Raw genomic sequence first — 13,101 nt, forward strand, 5'->3', positions numbered from 1 at the left:
CTTTGGAACTTTTTCACATTTCAAAGAACCTAACATGCATTGAACTCTGGTTTCGGAAAGGATATGTAGGTTATTTTAAATTGCAAATATTTTTATTTCTATTACGTTTGGCTTGTGACACAGGTTTGTAGTTACTTTATGTTCCTAAGGAACTCCAAGTATTATAGTTTTGTAGCTCTGCTTAGTTAAAATTAAGAAATAAAATTAATTTAAAATAGGCTTGTGTTAATACATTTTAAATATGAAGTTTATGGAGAAGTATAATGGAAAAATGAGTTGGTCAAGAATAATTGGAATAATTTTAATCTTATTCCCAGATATGATTAGATAAGTGATTTCTCCAACCACGTTTTCCACTGACAAACTTTCACCAAATGAAAAAGGAAATTTCTGCTTTGGTGGTTATAAGCAAAAAAGGACCCTTTGATATCAAATGGAAAACTAATCAAGTATAGAAATTTCTTGTATTTCTTATAGCCACAACTTCTCTATTATTAGTAAATCATGTTCTTTCAATCAAAATTTTCATCCTCCATGTGGATTAATTGATATGATATTACTTACGGAATTTTAATTATGATTTTCTGAAATGTAAATGGAATATAATTTATATATACATGATACCCATTTGAGATATGACAATCATTTTTCAATATTGGAAACTGCAAATGAATAATCAACACAGCTTTGTGAAGTTAAGATGATTGATACTGTTTGTGCATAACTGTTGCTACATAATGTATGATTAGGGATACATTCCAAGTGGTTCAGTTCAGACATATTATTTATAAGTAAACCAATCAATGCTGGAGTAAAAATAAATAAAACAGAAAAAAGAGACAGAATGCCACACCGAGAATGCTTTAACTGGAACGAAGATGTTCCTGTCTGGTCCCAGCCAGGCTCACCTCTGAGGTGGAAATCAGGATTGAGTGTAAGCTTCGATTCTGCTCTGCGTTTGGCTTAAATTATGGAAATCCCTGTTGTATCTAGTGGACATCATTGTTTTCTCAGGTATTATCAGCATGTATGCAGGATGCTGTAGGCAAAAGTAAAGCAGAGATAACTAAACTCTACCATCAGCTGGAAGTGATCTTTTATCAGCCAAATAACTAGCTTAAAAAAAGAAAACCTCACTAGATCCGTTCTCTCACTTGGCTGGTTCAGGAAGTTTAGTTCAACTTCCAAGGACACACAATTAATAAAGGTGATCCCAGATTAGTACTCAGTAATTATGTACCAACATAACTTTGCCAGACAATTTTGATCAATTTCTGCACTAGTTAGACAAAGTTTTATCTGCTCCTGCAGCTTGGTATTAGAAAGGCATCTATCCTGATTAATTTCTCAAATAGGCTGAAGAACTCCTAAAACTTAGTTTATCAGGTCCACTCTGTCCTTTGAATGATCCGGCAGCTGAAAGGATAAATCCTGGCATACCAGAGGTCTCAGGGGCCTCGCACTTGTACCCCTCTCTCTCCAGAGGCCATGTCCCTGCATGCCAGTTGATACATATTTCTAATATAGCCCCTGGCAAAGTCCATGTTCAAATATCTATCTTTCTAATTCCAAATTCCTCTTTTGCTCATACTTTCCCTCTAGCCACATATATGGATAAAAGGTATACACTTAACTTTGTCTCATGCTGATAAAATTCATTTGTGAGAAACACATGACTTTGAAATGAAGTATACTGAATCATTATTTTAATCTTGCTTACTGAATTAGAAATTTTTCTCTCTTGAAGCTGTAGACCAAGCAGCACATGCTTTTCTTTGCTTCAGTTAATTGATCCTAAATGATTTAACCAACAGCATTTAAACATTTCTAACCTAAGTATATCTTAACTAACTTCTGGAGAAAACACAAGTAACATCATTGCTATATATCACATGATTATGTGTTTTCACGTCCAGTGAATGTTGGCATTTCAAAAAATTATAATGATGTACCAAACAGCTTTCCCAAAACCTATATTTCAAGCTGATTTACTGCCTTGCTTAAAATAGGAACATCAATTTGTGTTATAATTATCTCTTAAGTCAAACAGATACGTATAAAAACAAGCAAGAGCTCCCTATTTCGTATCTTATCATTCCCCTCTGGCTTTCTGACAATGCATTTATCAGGGAAACTAACAGTTTCAAATATATACTGTGAATGAATCTACGCAAAGTGGCAACCTAGAACAGGCCAAGACATTAAACAATAAATGGGGTTGATACTTTGGCCCTCCCAGTTACAAATCACAGCTTGAGACGGAGATTCAGCAGAGGTGATATCAGTTACTCTCCCTAACCCCACTGCCATTTTTTTTTAAATCACAAATTTATCTACAAAATGTACCATGAGGCACTTGATATATTTATTTTCAGGGTGTCTGTATCATTTTGTGTGTCTGGAGAGAAGCAGTTCTTAGTTCTATCTTCAAGTCCCCTGAGTAAGATATATCAGCATGATTAGAAGCAATCCCATTTCTACAGGGAGTGTTTCTTTGTTTTGCTTTTATTCTTGTTCTTGTGAAGGTTAATGGACTGGTAGCCTTGAAAAATGAGCTCTTTAGCACTGTAAGGATATGTCTGTGACAGATATGATGCTACGGTATTTAAATTCCTTCTGGTCTCTCTATCTTTGACACCAATATAAAGGGGAAACATGAATGTGTCTCTTTCCATTTAGTTTGTGAGATTGAGTTTGTTGATTCTTCTTTGATTACATTGTGAAAGCCCTGTGATGGCCACATGATAAGGCGCCTTCTAAATTGTACAGGATTGTGTTGTAAGTTTAGACATTTTTTCCTCCGCCTTCAATACTTGCACTAAGCATGCCGGTGAGGTGGAATGCAGTCTCCTTACAAAGATTATTTCCATGAATCCATTAGTCAAACTTGTGAATAGGCAGAATTGCAGATGGAAAAAAAAAATCTTCAAAGTAATAATGGTGTAAATTGGTATTGTTTTTGGTTCTCTTACTTAAAATGAGAATATTTATCTTTTCACTCTGGAAACAATCATTCCACTAGTGGAATATTTATCTCTGTTCATTCTGAACTCTATTAGTGAATGTGCCCTGTTTCATAAAACTCCAGCATATAATGACCACAGCTTAGAATAAGAGCCACTGACAGGCAATTTCTGGGTTTGACTTTTGAGGTCCACTGTTGGCCCTATCATACTGCTGAAGAAACTGAGATCCAAGTATTTCACCAAAAAAAAAAAAAAAAAACAAACCAAACTTCTGTGTATATCTCTTAAATCCTAGTCCACTTCCAGGTCCTATTCTCCCACACTTTCTGCTCACCTATGATTCACTCCAAGAAGCTACAAAGAGTGGTGTTGCCTAGTATACAGAGAGGGTCCTTGTTGGGAAAATCTGCGCTAACCTATGCCACCAGCAGTGAACCTGCTCCTTGTTGCTCTGTCACTCATTCACGGGGTTTCTTAGGGGTATCCTGCAGGAGATCTTCCTTAGCAACTCCACCCTTCCAAAAACCTAACCCCATTCTCTACTCCCTCATTCTTCGCAGGTAATTTTCCTGGCTAACTTATTAAAGCCATGTTTCAGAAGGAAAAGAAGAAGTTGTCTCCCTGTTCTCAGTCTCTTTCTCCTCATCTGTACTCGCTAACTCCCGTGGATCCCGGACTCTAAACAACATGCTCTCAAAAGAATCCCTTACTCCTCTAGTATCTTTAGCTAGCCCTCTTTTGCCCACTATTTCTTTTGCATTTTTTTGACAGGCAGAGTTAGACAGTGAAAGAGAGAGACAGAGAGAAAGGTCCTCCCTCCATTGGCTCACCCCTCAAATGGCCACTACGGCCGGAGTACTGCACAGATCCGAAGCCAGGAGCCAGGTGCTTCCTCCTGGTCTGCCATGCAGGTGCAGGGCCCAAGAACCTGGGCCATCCTCCACTGCTTTCCTGGGCCACAGAAGAGAGCTGGACTGGAAGAGGAGAGACCGGGACAGAATACGGCGCCCCAACCGGGAGTAGAACCCAGGGTGCTGGCACCGCAGGCAGAGGATTAGCCCAGTGAGCCGAGGCGCCAGCCTTGCCTTTTTTTTTTTTTAGACTTGTTTATTTATTTGAAAGAGAGAGAGAGAGAGACAGAGAGAGACAGAGAGAGAGAGAGAGAGAGAGAGAAAGTCTTCTATCTGCTGGTTCACTTCCCAAATGATCACAATGACCATGGCTGAGCCAGGTCAAAACCAGGAGCCAGGATCCTCATCCAGGTTCCTAACAGGGGTGCAGGGGCCCAAGCACTTGGACTATCTTTCACTGCTTTCCCAGGTGTTCCAGCAGAGAGCTGGATCAGAAGCAGAGCCCATATGGGATGCTGGCGCTGCAGGAGGTGGAGACTCAAGCAGCTATGACATAATGACAGCCCCTCTTTTGCCTTTTAGGTTGCAAAGTCATCTTTATCTTAGATGAGGGCATAAATAAATAAATAACACCGGCAGCACCAACAACATTAGCCAAATGTGCATGTGTGCACATGTTATAAATTGACTACTTCACCATTTCAGTTTCTCTAAATTTCCAATCTACAATTAGATTTTTTCATAAAGTAATCCTTCCTCCTATCTTTATTCTCTCACTTGTATGTGTTCCCTTTCACTCCTGCACTGAAGTCTGTTTCGTTCTCTCCCTCTATTATGATTTCCACCAGAGGACAAGTAAGAATTTCCTAAGTGCATCTTTATATCCAATTAAATGCAATTGTTAGGGAGAATGCAGACTCCATTAGGGAATGGAATTGGAATGTTCACATTTGCATTTGAGGAATTAGTATAATACTTTCTAGCACATTGTATAATTTAAATATTTATTAAATGAATTAATGACTAATGAGAACTTCCATCATCTGAAAACTACAGCATGTTGTCCCTTAATCTGTGTTTTCTCCTTATTTTTTTCCTACCTAGCAGTAAATCTAGGATTTCTCCCAGCTTACCGGATTCTAACATTTAGAATCATCTTTGACTCATTTTCCACATTTAGTTCACACATGGTTCTGATATTTTCCTTGCATTGTTTTAAATCCTCATGCCTTTTTCTTCACATTAGAATGTAATTTTCAATTCCTCTAAGCAACTATAAATAAAAATTTAATGAATTATAATAATGTTCTTTAAATAATTTTGAGATTCTAAAAGAATTGGAACTAAAATATATTGTCAAAATATCATACTGCTCAGCAGCTTCTTCCCACTAAGATGTTTGTAGAAAGATTGAATGGATCAATAAATATATTTCAATGCCTCTTTCATGTTCTTATAATATTTGCTCCCAGCTATGCAAAAATTTACAATCTAAGTATAGATTCTTCAAAAAATATATGAATCAAATAAACTTTCAGGGTCGGCTCTGTGGCATATTTGGTAAAATCTCCACCTACAGTGCCAGCATCCCATCTGGGTGCCAGTTCGTGTCCCAGCTGCTCCACTTGTGATCCAGCTCACATGGTAGACCCAGAAGAAGCTTCTGGCTTCTGGCTTCGGATAGGCGCATTTCCGGCCATTGCGGCCATCTGGGGAGTGAACCATTGGATGGAAGACCTCTCTCTCTCTGCCTCTGCTTCTCTCCATTTAAGTCTTCAAATAAATAAGTAAATCTTTTAAAAAATAATAAACTTTCACAATATACTATGTAAATAATTGAATTAGGAAGTGGTAGTTCAGAGTTTTATTTTTTAAAAAGATTTATTTATTTACTTGAAAGAATTACAGAGAAATGGGGACAGAGAGAGGTCTTCCATATGCTGGTTTAATCCCAGATGGCCCCAATTGCCAGAACTGAGTCAGGCCAAAACTGGGATCCAGGAGCTTTATCTGAGTCTCCCATGTGGGTGGCAGGGTGCAAACATTTGGGCCATCTTCTGCTGCTTTTCCCAGGCCATTTGTGGGGATCTGGATCAGAAATGGAGCATGACAATATGGGATGCTGGCACTGCAGGTGACAGTGCTACTTGCTACGCCATAATGCTGACCCTGGTTCAAGGATTTTAATTGAACCATTTAAAGCAATGACCTTAGATATAATTTGAGAACTAGAAATAAACCAAATAATTATGAAGACATGGAAGTATTTTACCAGAATCCTGGAATTTAGTTCTCTGAATAACAGGAAGACTAGACTGGGAAGAGAGACTGGCTCCTGTTTAGAAGTAACGGGAAATCGTATTGTGAAATAACTTGAAAATTAGATGATAGAATACTGGGTAAAGATAAACAATTTGGAAGAATAACCTCATTCAATCTATGTTTTAAATATTTAATCTAGAAAAGAGTAAGGAGTGGACAAATAAGTATTTTTCTTAGCAATTGAATGGCTAAATTACCATGAAAGAATGAAACAGATAAATGACATCATTGGATTTTAATGAGTATTAATGTTATAATAAATGCAACAGTGAATGATTATATTTAAATCTAAATAGTCATTTTTTAAATGTTGAGCCATATAGACAGGATTGTGGTGTAAAAGGTTAAGCTGCTGCACTGTGAGAGCTGGTTTGAGCCCTGCCTGCTCCACTTCTGATCCAGCTCCTTGCTAATGAACCTGGGAAACTAGCGAAAGAAGGTATTAGTGCTTGAGTCTCTTCTGCCCATGTGGAACACCAAGATGGCCTTCCAGGTACCTGGCTTGAGCCTGGCCCACCCTTGAGACATTGAGGTCAAGTGGGGCGTAGACCAGCAAATGGAAACTCTCTCCCAGTCTGTCCTTCATCTTTCTCTGTAGCTCTTCCTTTCAAATAGATAAATAAATAAATAAATCTATCAAAAATTTCAACCCATAGATTCAATGCTAAAATAAGTTTAAGGGATTTTTATCCTTTTTCTGCTTGGATTCTTTTTGTTTGTTTGTTTGACTGGTAGAGTTAGACAGTGAGAGAGAGAGACAGAGAGAAAGGTCTTCCTTCTGTTGGTTCACCCCCCAAATGGCCGCTATGGCCAGCGCACTATGCAGATCTGAAGCCAGGAGCCAGGTGCTTCCTCCTGGTCTGCCATGCAGGTGCACGGCCCAAGGACTTGGGCCATCCTCCACTGCCTTCCTGGGCCACAGCAGAGAGCTGGACTGGAAGAGGAGCGACTGGTACAGAATCCAGTGCCCCAACTGGGACTAGAACCTGGAGTGCCAGCGCCGCAGGTGGAGGATTAGCCAAGTGAGCTGAGGCGCCAGCCCTTGGATTCTTGAGTATCCAGAGTGTTGATACCAATATTCCATCAGTGCTACAACTGCTTTGTCTTTAAGTCCTTGAAGTCCTGCATTTAAATAAACAAACAAGTTTATCTTAAGATTTAGGTAAATGCCATGCTGTTTCTATCACTCAATTTACATTAGTTGAAAAAAGAGTTTAATTATTTTCTCCATCCTGGTAGATTATTTTTAGAAACTCACTCCTCCTTGTTGATATTTTCACCACGCGTGCACATTTGTTATATTTTATAAGTTGTATTCTAGCTTTTTCCTTATCATTTTGGAAGCTATTCCAACTCTAGTGCTTTCCTAGAACCTTCCATCCCATGTTCAGTTTATGCTATTAGAATTCTGCATATATGTTTAAAATTCCTTTTATAAATTCTTATTTCATGTATGTATATAATTCCTTATTTTATCACATTACCAAATATACAAAATAATATAGTAGTAAATATCATGAAATTATATCTTCACCTAGATTTCTCCAAAATTAACATTTTATAATATCTGTTTCATCATTCTGTCCCCAAATCTCCATTTGTAGATATTATCTATTTCTGAATCATTGGAGCAACCATTGCAGATATTGCACCCGTTTGCTCCTAAACACTTCAGTGTGAATTTCCTAACAACAATGGTGTGCTTACAGAACCTCAGTACATTTATCAAAATCAGGACATTAACACTGTTCTGTACTATCATCTCATCTGCTGTACTTGTCAACTTTTGTCAATTGTTCCACTAAAATCCCTGCGGCAAAAATAAATGGAAGCCACTGGTCTTTAGTTCCTATCTATAACATGGATTCTGTACATAGTAACATATAAATAATTTTCTGGAAATTAAAGTCAGAAACAAAACTATGAACAGAAATTGGACCAACATTTATTTTGTTTTTTTTTTTTTTTATTTATTTTTCTTTATTTGAAAAGCAAAGAGACACAGAGAGACAGAGCCAAGACAGAGCTCTTCCATTGACTAGTTCATTCCTCCAAATGCCAGCAACAGCCAGAACAGTACCAGGCCAAAGTCAGGAATTCGTCAGTCAGTCCAGGTCCACCATGTGGGTGGCAGGGATGCAAGTACTTGAACCTTCACTTTATGCCTGTAATGGTGCTTATTAGTAATAAGTCAGAATCACAATTGAAGCTACAGCTTGAACCCAACTATCCCAATATGGGTTGCCATATTCAACAAATGCCTGGGGCCAGAGCCGTGGCTCACTTGGTTAATCCTCCACCTGTGGCGCCGGCATCCCATATGGGCTCCAAGTTCTGGTCCCAGTTGCTCCTCTTCCAGTCCAGCTCTCTGCTGTGGCCCGGGGGGCAGTGGAGGATGGCCCAGGTGCTTGGGCCCCTGCACCTGCGTGGGAGACCAGGAGGAAGCACCTGGCTCCTGGCTTCAGATCAGCGCAGCTCTGGCCATTGTAGCCACTTGGGAAGTGAACCAATGGAAGGAAGACCTTTCTCTCTGTCTCTCTTTCTCTTACTGTCTGTAACTCTGCCTGTCAAAAAAAAAAAAAAAAAAAAAAAACTTTAAAACAAAAACAAAAACAAAATGCCTGCTTGCCTGCCTGCTTCTGACATTGATTGATTTCTGGGAGCTTGATATTACTCTAAGAATTCCACAGTTGTCCTTCTATTAAAAGCGATCAACAAATAATGAATCAGTCAAAGCAAAGAAACATGACTTAATTTTATTAAATTTCCCATTGCAGAATCGTTCACTTAGGCAAAGGAAGGTAAAACCATAGCAGAGCACTAGGATAGCATTCCTATCCTTAGCTTTAGACAGAAAGGTCTTTATCATCTACTTAATTTTATGATCAGAAGAAAGGCCTCTTGTTTCTTATTTAGTTGCTTATTTCATTTTAAGCCTCCCCCCCCCCCCTTTATTTTTATCTTGGCCAACTCATTTCCTTCTTCTTTTCAAAGCACTACCATTACAGGAAATCCAGTCATAATTTTCCATTTGTATTTACTTTTTTATCAGTCTAGGACTACAACTCAAAAACATTTTTACTAATATAACTAACCAATCAATACTGTTTTTGACTTTTAAGTACACCTATGAACTCACTTCCTATGGAGAATTTTTAAAAGCTTTCTCACACATGGCATTATGGCTTATTTTTCAGAATAAAGTAACACAATCCATTAACAAAAAGAGAGTAGATATCTGTAATAAATCTTGAATAAACAATCCACACTTCTTAAATGGTCTCTAGAATATCAGAGTCCTTTGGCTCAGTTGAGAATGCACTCTAAATATTTGCATTGATAAAGCAGATATTGCTAAAGTTTCTGTATTCCTTATTCTGAAATATATTTCCTCTATCCATTTTGGAGTTCTCTTGGGATTTAGAAATAGCATATATAGATATGACAGAGGAACACCTCATGTCAAAGACAGCCAGACAGGCTGTAGCTTTTCTAAGGAAGCAAACATTTCAAAATAAAAGTGGGAAAGATACTCAGCCAAATTTGCTATCAAATTATGGCCACATGTTGGAGTAGTCTCTATAGATATCTGTGTTGTAATTGTGATCCCCAGAAGAAAGTTAGACCCTGAATAATCTACATAAATTATTTCAGGACATGAAGGCAGTAGTTTCATAGCATCAATATAGTGCATCAGAAAGTTAAAACACAATGAAAGTCACCTAAGAAAATAGTGGGGGTCGATGTATTCCCCTTTCTTGTTCATCGTATGATTAAAAACCCTAAGAATCCAAGTCTTATCCTTTCCTTTCTCCCAAGAAACTAGAGGGCTCTGAATACAGCCCAGCTATTACAAGTGAAATATACTTTATAATTTTCATAGTGCATTTTACGTGTGTGGTAATTTAGCTTCTGCCTTTCTGTTTTGATATGGAGGCAGATACCTGTACATCTGGGAATATCACTCCGCAGTTATGTGTCATAGTGTCCCCAGAGCATTCCACATCATTTAACACATTAATGATGCCTTTCAGCCATCATGCCCTGGTATGGGAGTGAATTACATATCTGTAGAATGAACAGTAAGCTGAACAAAAGCAAAACCATGCATTTTCCTGACAGTTATTCAAAGCCTTCAAATGAACTTAAAGCCATAACAATACAGATCATGAGCAAATGGAGAGAGTCAAGAACTTCAAGGATCAAAACTGAGCTCTTGACCTGTTTTCCTTTCTGATCGTCAAAACAACTGTATTTAATGAAGCAGACAAGTGCCTGGAGAGGCATAGTTACTTTTTTCATTCTAGCTTCTCCTACAGTGTGCTCACAAGATATTAAACATTAATAACAAACTAGAGGAGGAAATTTTATGTGAACTATAGCATATAGAAATTGAGAAACAAATGGCCATGTAATACTAACCACCGTTTTTATTTAATTGCACTTTTAAGAGTATAATACATTTATTCAACAGGTATCTTTCTTGTTCTTATTTGTCTCAGTCTCAATATATATTAAGATAATAATTTATATTTCAAATATGCTCTATTCCTTTAGGGTAACTTAAATATAGCCCTCATATAATAATTCCATCATGTATAAATAGTTAGAAACTGAGTAGATGCAAACATTTAGAAGGAAAAAAATATGCTGTTCCCAAAAGCAAAAATTTTATCATTGGCCAGACATTTTCAAAATCAATTATTCATTATATTTCAGTTTTTCTAAAAGTATCGTCACAGTGTTAATGACCATCATGCAACAATAGCATCCCATAAGTTTGAGTCCTGGCTTCTCTGCGTCTCATGCAGCTCTTGCTAATGCACCTAGACAGGCAGCACAAGATTATCCAATATCTGGGCCCTTACCAACCCATGTGAGAGACCTCCTTGGAGTTCTAGGCTCCTGGTTTCAACCTGGCCCAGCCCACTAATTGTGGACACTTAGGGAGTGAACCAGAGAATGAAAGATCTCTCTCTCTGTCTCTCCTTCTCTTTCTCCTTTTTTGCCTTTCATACAAGTAAATAAATGAAAACAACTCTTACGTAGTCCAACATTCAGGTTTAATGATCCTATCAACATCACACCAAAGTTGAAAAAAAGACACTCCTTGCTCAAATGACTTTGCAGTATGTGCCAGAAAATCATGGCAATAAGTCTTGAAATTATAAGGTCTATGAGATAGATCACCCTCTTAGATAGGAGCCCTAAAATTCTGTAGCATTCACACCAAGTGAAAGAATTCCAAAGCAAAGAGATGACAAAAAAATCCCCCATTGTCTGTTCCTTTGCCTTAGGATAATTGCAGGCCTAACAGCTCTTCTATGATTAGCACTGCACTGGAGTCCTGAACATAATTATCTTATTTAATCTTTACAATAATTTTAACAGCTGTAAGTGCATAAATGTCTTGTCCACGACAGAACTCTAAAGCTCCCGCTCTTGTCTGCTCTGATATTCTTTTTCCAATGGCCCGTGCAGGAGATACTTTGTGCAACATAAAGAGATACAGAAAAAAGGAATAGATCAAGATTGGTGTCACATTATTGGAAAATCTTGACTGCCTGGCGCACAGGGTGACAATTTTTTAATTGAAATATACATTTACATGATTTGAGCAATGCTAATGAGAAATTAAAATCTTCTTTAGGTTATTGGGAAGTTATTTATCTAAGCTTTTCTTGCCAAAGCCACACTATAAAAACCTCAAACTTCAAAAATAGCTTTGGAAGATGTTACTTACTGCTACTCAGTGTTAGTTTAAAAGCACTTATCTTGACAATTTATTATCCAGAAACAATCCCTTCCTTACTGCTTTTCATTTTTACTCCAACAGAGAGTAAGTTCAGTATAACAGACCAACAGGGGGACAAAAACATTTCTTTCTCTGTTCACAGTGTTATCCAAGATATAACTTTAAAAGGGAAACTGTGGGGCTGAGTAGGTCAAAAGAGAATAATAGTGTCCAGGTCCCTTCTGTTGATTTGGACCTAGAAATACACTACTGCTTTTAGCTATTGCTTTATCTTTTCATAAAACAAACAGCTGGGCTAGATAATGTCTTCTGTTTCCTTCCAATTATATATTCTAGGGAACTAAGTTACTACAAACCATGTCATGTACTCATGGAAAAATAATCCACTATTTACTTATAGTTGAAACAAATATGAATGAAAAAAACCAGCATCTGAAAGGCAAAATAGAATATGGTCGCATCAAAATTCCAGCTGTAAATGCAGGTGCTGCTGTTTAATGGTGAGGTGACTTTTTTCCTGTATTTTTAAATTTGATTTGTTGGTGCATTCATGCCAAATTTTGTTTAAAAAGTAATTTAAGGCAGTTAGACTAAACTTCCTGGAATCTTTGTATCCTTTTTGAAGCATGTACAATAATAATTACCACACATGAATTGTGATTACTAAATAAAATGAGAGAGTGCTTAAAATGTTACTGGGTCCTATTTCCAGCATAAGTTATGCTCATTTTGTTCTATATGGGGGATATACACACTCCTTTATAAAATTGAGTTTAAAAAATAATAAAAATGATTGAGGTTAAGAATATTAAAATGGATTAGGTGAAACTTTGAAACACATTACTCTGTCATGATTGCTATAGACCCCAAATCTTTTCAAAATCTTAATTTGTATGGCTCATATGAGACAACCATCAAGCTAATATGCCTGGGGCTGCATTGTGGCAGAGTGAGTTAAGCTGATGCCTGCAGTGCCAGCATCCCATATGGTCACTGATGAGTCCCGGCCGCTCCACAGCCATTCAGCTCCCTGCCAAAGCATTGAGGAAAGCAGGCGAAGATGGCCCAAGTGCTTGGAACCCTGCCACCCATGTGGCAGACCCAGATGGAGTGTTTTGCTCCCGGCTTTGTCCTGGCCCAGCCCTAGCCATTGCAGCCAGTTGCGGAGAGAACCAATGGATGCGAAAATGGACAGAGACATAGGAAG

At 37.8% G+C, this 13,101-nt stretch overlaps 1 protein-coding gene across 2 annotated transcripts in view; it reads left to right on the plus strand.

Moving 5' to 3' along the window:
• The window catches only part of EPHA3 (EPH receptor A3), a 394,767-nt gene that overhangs the window by 240,164 nt on the left and 141,502 nt on the right, over positions 1–13,101 (plus strand). The window lies entirely within an intron of this gene.

This window comes from Oryctolagus cuniculus, chromosome 4, assembly GCF_051225735.1.
Source record: "Oryctolagus cuniculus isolate XC-2025 breed Fujian yellow rabbit chromosome 4, ASM5122573v1, whole genome shotgun sequence".
Lineage (NCBI taxonomy): Eukaryota > Metazoa > Chordata > Mammalia > Lagomorpha > Leporidae > Oryctolagus > Oryctolagus cuniculus.